Consider the following 6,000-nt stretch of genomic DNA (forward strand, 5'->3'; position numbering starts at 1 on the left):
GTCTTTGCAGGACACAATATTCATAATCTATCCCGTTTTAAACACAGTATATGAGCAGTACTTACGAAATGTGCTTAAAATTACACTTTGGTTAATCTGGCTACTTGAACTAAGACGTCTGAAGAATTTAGGAATTTCTAATGGAGACCCTCCCCCCTACTTTCAACACCATTTAAAAAATTACTACTTGAATAAATTCACATTTTCTACTAGTAGGAGGAGTATAGTAGCACCTAAGAGCTCCAGTGTCAGATTAAAACCCCAGTCCCTGACACCACTTACAGGAATCTGCTCACAAGCAAACATGGCAGCCCAAAAGCAAGCACAAACTTGCTTCGTTGCAAGAGTAGCAACTGGACCACAGAGAAGATTTTGCTACCTCAAACAGTTGTTTGGGGAAAATCCAATATGAAAGAGAATGAAATTAAACTTGCTACAAAGACATTTCCAAGAGCCCTAAGTAAAACATACTAACATTCATGATAGTTTTAAGATTGCCTTAAGGGGAGGACGCACTAAGATTTGTAGTGAACTGCCCGTCAGTTCTCCCCCTGTAGTATTCACTGGCAATCTCTGAAGATCTTTCTTTCAGGGCTTGCTACAGATTTCTATTTGTTCAATTTGAAACTAATTCTACCCAAAACATGCCATAGGTTACAAAACCTGTGGGCAACGCTGGCTTCTAAACCTCCACCTCTGCTCCAAAGCTATGTCATCTGAGCTAGACTCCCTCCATGCTGAGCACCAAACAAATGATCTCCCCTCTTTGCCCCTCTGCCACAGGCCTGACTCCACACAAGATGCAGGCAGTAGCAACATGCAAACGAGCACAAGTGAACTGAGTGTTAGCAATCAGTTTATAACATTATTCTTATGTTCTAAATTCTAATGTTCTTATGGTCCTCATTAAGCACTTCTTACTGTCCACCACGGGAAATCAGTATACTGGCTCAGGTGGAGCTGTATTGGTCTTGCACAGTACAGACACTCCTGTAGAAATTCAGGAAGTCAGTAGTCCATTCCACCTTACTTACACTTTAGCAGTTCATGTTCTAATTCTCAGTAAGCTCTCTAACCAGAGAACCACCAGTGATGGATAGGAATGCAGAATATCCTAGCTCCAGCAGATCTCCTTACAATTTTTAACACTGGTATCTGCTGCAACTAGCAGCCAGCTAGCAACTTCTGACTGGACTCAGAAGGAGAAAATGAAAAATTCAAACACATGAATCCTTTCCAAGTGCTGTGCTGATGAACAGAGTGCATCTTTGAGCAGGGGAGATTCAGATTAAAACTGGGATTAGGACACAAGCAAAGAGAAGTTTGATGGACTCAACTTAGCCTCTTGCAAATATTTGCCAACATCATAAAGCCATCTCACTGGTATGCACAGCACTTTCTCCTCAGAATAAAGATCAGAATGACATAAACTACTATAAATTGTAGTTTAGATGCAGTGGCTCAACTGGTGGACAGAAAGTTGACACCATCTGCTTTGTATTGATGTTCAGACAAAACCATGCAAACCTCATTTTATAAGCATCATGTTAGTTAAATTCAAACAGATTCTGAAGGCAAAAAATCATAGAGTTGAGAAGTTTCTTTGTTTGTTATTTACATTTGTGTAATTTAACCCATTTATCATAAATCTGGTTTCTTTCATTTGCAACTTAATTCCTAAAATTCCTATAGCATTATTTCTGCACAATTTATCTGCTACATACTGTAAATTTTATGAGGAGTTCTGACTTGAAGAAAGCTAACTCCACTTTGCAGATGAAAAGCTCAGCCACAGAAACAATTACTGAAAGCAAACTGAAAGCCTGTGGCTCCATGAACTGAACCATAAACTGAACTCAGATCTTGTCAGCTTTTTTCCTCCCAAGACAGGTATGCACAAACCTTGGTAGCAAGCCAGCTTTTTAAAAGCTGGGCTCAGCAACAGGCTTTCTCTCACATTTACAAATGGGAAAGAGCACATAATGGAGAGACAATATGAAATGCTAAATCTAAAAGCCCTAGAACTTTCTGAGAAGGACAGAAGCTCACTGTTCCACTATTTAAAAGTTATGTGTATGCCAGAATGTAGATACAAATAATTACTCCAATGTCTTGCTTAATTTTTATAATTTTCATCTAGACATTACGTTTCGGTGCGTACAGCACCAGCTGAATTTCCAGTATAACTTGTTCATCAAATCCCACAATCCCAGGACTAGTGACACTTGATGGGACTAGTATAGCATAAATATAAAACAGATACAATGAAACACTTCTTCACACAGCAGGCAGTGAACTTCTGGAGCTTGCTGCCCCAGGACACCATGGAAACAACATCACCAAGTGGAAAAAAGGATTAAACAAACTCATAGAGAGCATGCCCATAGAGTACTCAGCAGAGATACCCCTGACATGCCTAGTGCAACAGTGGTAGATGCTGCAGGAGCAGGAGGCAAATGCAGCATAAAGATATGCCAGATCCGTTTGCTCTCATTCAACAGCATCTTCCACCGAGAGATGTGAAGTTGGCATTGGACAAGCAGGCACTGGGTCTCACTGACCTTGGCATTCCCATGCTCTCAGTATCTCTCTGCCCTTTCACAACATGCCAACAATACTTAAATCCCTCTTTCTCAACCTTTTCAGCCACAGAAAGGAGACAAGAACATGCTTTTAGTGTGGGAATCAACTTTTACACAGTAGTTTCATAATGTACAGATCTATTTAAGTGCCAAATTACCTGACGACCATTTAGTCTGTCAGCAGCTCTTTGTTTCTCAATAAAAGTTGTGGGGGGAAAAAGAAAATTAAAAGGAGCAAGTAGAATGGGTGCAACCCATCAGAACACAGATTTGAGAATAAAACATGCAGTGATCTTCAGTTCAATGTCCATTACTATGTTTGCAAAGTTACAAAGTTTCAGTTTTATTTTCACATTCTCACAGAAGAATTTTCACATCGTTAGACATGTGGTATGAATAAAAAGAAGATTAATGTGTATGTTCTACAATTTGTTTTAGAAGGTTAAAAGTAAAATCTCAGATGAAAGTCTAGATCTCCCTTATAGTCCATAGGGGGAAAAAAGAGGTAATGTCATGCTACTCTGTAGGTCTCAATGGAAATGTCTTAATATTGTTGCAAAGAAGCTGCATATGGTTCACAAAGTCAAGCCATGAGAAGCTGGGACAACATATCGTGCAGGTAGTACTACGTGACTGCCCTCTTCTAATGTTTCTCTCTAGGCAGCAGTTACTGGCTATTGTGAGACACAAGATTACTGCTGGACATGGAGGTTTGATCTCATCTGGTATTGTTATATTTGTGTTTGCACACTAAGAGTCACTAGTGAACAGACCTAACTGAAAGTAGAGTGAATATCATACCAAGTAATAATGCAGAGCCCTACATTTTAGGTGAAATATTTGATGGTGTCTTCATGCTAAACTACAACATCAGATTACCTTCCTTCATTTGCTCTGATGCCTATGGGAACACTGACTAACCTGGAAGAAACCCAAGAAAATGAAAACCAGAACCAAGCCTCAGAAAAGCAAATTTCTCAAGCTCACCTTTAAAACTTGACTCTTTTACGAATCTTGTCTGATTTGCACCAAAACTGTTCAGGTTTCTCTTCACCTTTCATCAAGATAAGAGGTTCTTCACCAAGGAAAAGTAGTCTGAAATGGTAGCCTAGTTCAAAGCCATGGGCAGATAGCTTTGCGTTGGAGTGCTTTAATATGTTTTTATATTGCATATAAAGCATGCAAACATAAACCAGTTTGTTGAAAACTACCCTCTTTGTGGAAGCTGGCTGTAATTCTGAACAAGTTTTCAATTTTCACACTGCTGCTAGGGTAAAACATTTTAAAGAGTTTAATTTTTACAGTGGCTTCAATGACACAAGATTATCTAACAAAGTAATGGTTAATCAATAGAGGGCTTAGTTGTCAGGTGAAACATATAACACACTAAAAGGGATTGATTGCAAGGCTCCTCCTTATTTACTGGGAGGTATATATTTAAAATGACACAAACTTGTTACCAAGCCGCATTCCTTTAACCTTGCAAAAGCCGTTTGAAAACAGTGTTAAGCAGCCATATAGCAAAACAAGCTCTAATGAAAAAAATAAACACCCTACAAATATATGGCAGCACCAAATCATGTCAGAAGCAGGGGAACCACAAAGCTGCATTTGCTCTCAGCCAAAGGCTTAAAGTGCCACAGAGATGGTAGACTATGGTTCACTAAAGATAGAGCTGCATCTGATCTCATTCCGTAAGTGTCTTTGGCTACATTTTTCTTTTTAAAGAAAGTATGATCCTCCTCTTTGACATAAACACATAAACATTTCTACTCTTGTCTGTGTAGCTCTGGACAAATGCTGAATGCCAACCTGAAGCCTCAAACCCCAGGAGGAACTGTGTGTGTGTGCAGCTTTTCTGCCAACTAAAATCCATCTCTTTGGCCATTTACTCCTAGAATCCCCAGTCTTTGAACAAAGCTCCACTTTTTAATAGAAGCTGCAACCCAGGAGTTCAATAAGGTTTCCCCCCCCACTAGTTAATAATTACATGATTTATCAGAGAAAGATAACACTAATAAAAACACAGCAAAAAAGACAAACCCCATACCCTCCCTTCAAGTCATTTTCTGGGAAAAGATTATTAAGCTGTTCTTTTTGAACAAGGGCTTTTGTAGCTAAGCACAAATTGCCAAACAGTTACAAAAAAAAAAAGTTATTAGACTCAGAAGAATTCTGTAGAAGTGGGAAGTTATATAAACAAATCACTCCAGCAGATTTGGAAAGATGGCTTTCATCTTACTTAAGAGTCTTAGGAGACTTGCATTAATTACCCTTTAAAGGTCTTTCACATGGACTATTTAAAATAAATGCAATTTATTTATTTATTTCAAATGAGGTGCTTCTTCTGAAAGAATAAAGTAATCTCAACAAATTTAAAAACGTTTTTATAAAAAGGCAATTAAAAAGAAGACTAGAATTAAGTCAAGCTGTAAGACATTATCCAGGACTCACTGTGATTATTTTCTTAAGATGAAATTTTTGCTATCCCTAGCCCAGCCTTGGGAAGGGTAGTCTCCACACAATGTTTTAAGACAAAATAAAGACCAGCCAAACAAAAAACTAGATCATTTGCAAGATTTTCCCTAAAGCACAGTTCGTCATACTGCAATTACACCTTGCCGACTGTGAAAGCCAGAGTCCTTAATATTGCCACTAGAGGGAAGACGTGGCATGTCTCAACACATGGCAATGGAAGTTGGGGAGTGGGTTTTCTTGAGCAATTATCATAACAAAGCTCCCTTGGCTGTGTGTACCTTCTAATTACTCCATACAATTAAAATTACTTACCTAAAACAAACAGCACTGCAATTACACCTTGCCGACTGTGAAAGCCAGAGTCCTTAATATTGCCACTAGAGGGAAGACGTGGCATGTCTCAACACATGGCAATGGAAGTTGGGGAGTGGGTTTTCTTGAGCAATTATCATAACAAAGCTCCCTTGGCTGTGTGTACCTTCTAATTACTCCATACAATTAAAATTACTTACCTAAAACAAACAGCGGGGAAACTCAAGACAATACAAACAAAAAGCTTTACTTCAATCTGCTTAACTTAATCTGTTAACTGAAATCACAATAAAGCTGAAGATCTTTTTTTCCTCATCCATCAGTTTGGGGGGGGAACAAAAAAGAGTATGCCACAATGCCCAAACACCACAGGGTTGTTCAGCGATTTAAAAGCATTAAAACAAACAAAAACAAAAAGGAGAAGTGGATCTCTTGTTAAAGAAAAGAAGAAAAAAAAAAAAAGGAAAAAGGAAATGTCGTATTTAGCCATCTGGTAGCTGCTTGAAAACAAATTGTCCTCAAAAGAGCAGAAATACAGTATGTCTTCTCTCAGTTCATTGGCTTATGAATCAGGCTTTTTTTTTTTTTTTTTTTTTTAAAAAAGGCAAATAATTTTTACACTTTTCTG

The 6,000-nt window shown here is 38.4% G+C and overlaps 1 protein-coding gene across 1 annotated transcript in view; it reads right to left on the bottom strand.

Annotated features, from left to right (window-relative positions):
* The window catches only part of BTRC (beta-transducin repeat containing E3 ubiquitin protein ligase), an 87,653-nt gene that overhangs the window by 52,836 nt on the left and 28,817 nt on the right, over positions 1 to 6,000 (bottom strand). The gene's annotated exons all lie outside the window — the stretch shown is intronic.

The sequence above is a fragment of the Chaetura pelagica genome, unplaced genomic scaffold, assembly GCF_000747805.2.
Source record: "Chaetura pelagica isolate M959 unplaced genomic scaffold, ChaPel_1.0 scaffold436, whole genome shotgun sequence".
NCBI classification, from domain to species: domain Eukaryota; kingdom Metazoa; phylum Chordata; class Aves; order Apodiformes; family Apodidae; genus Chaetura; species Chaetura pelagica.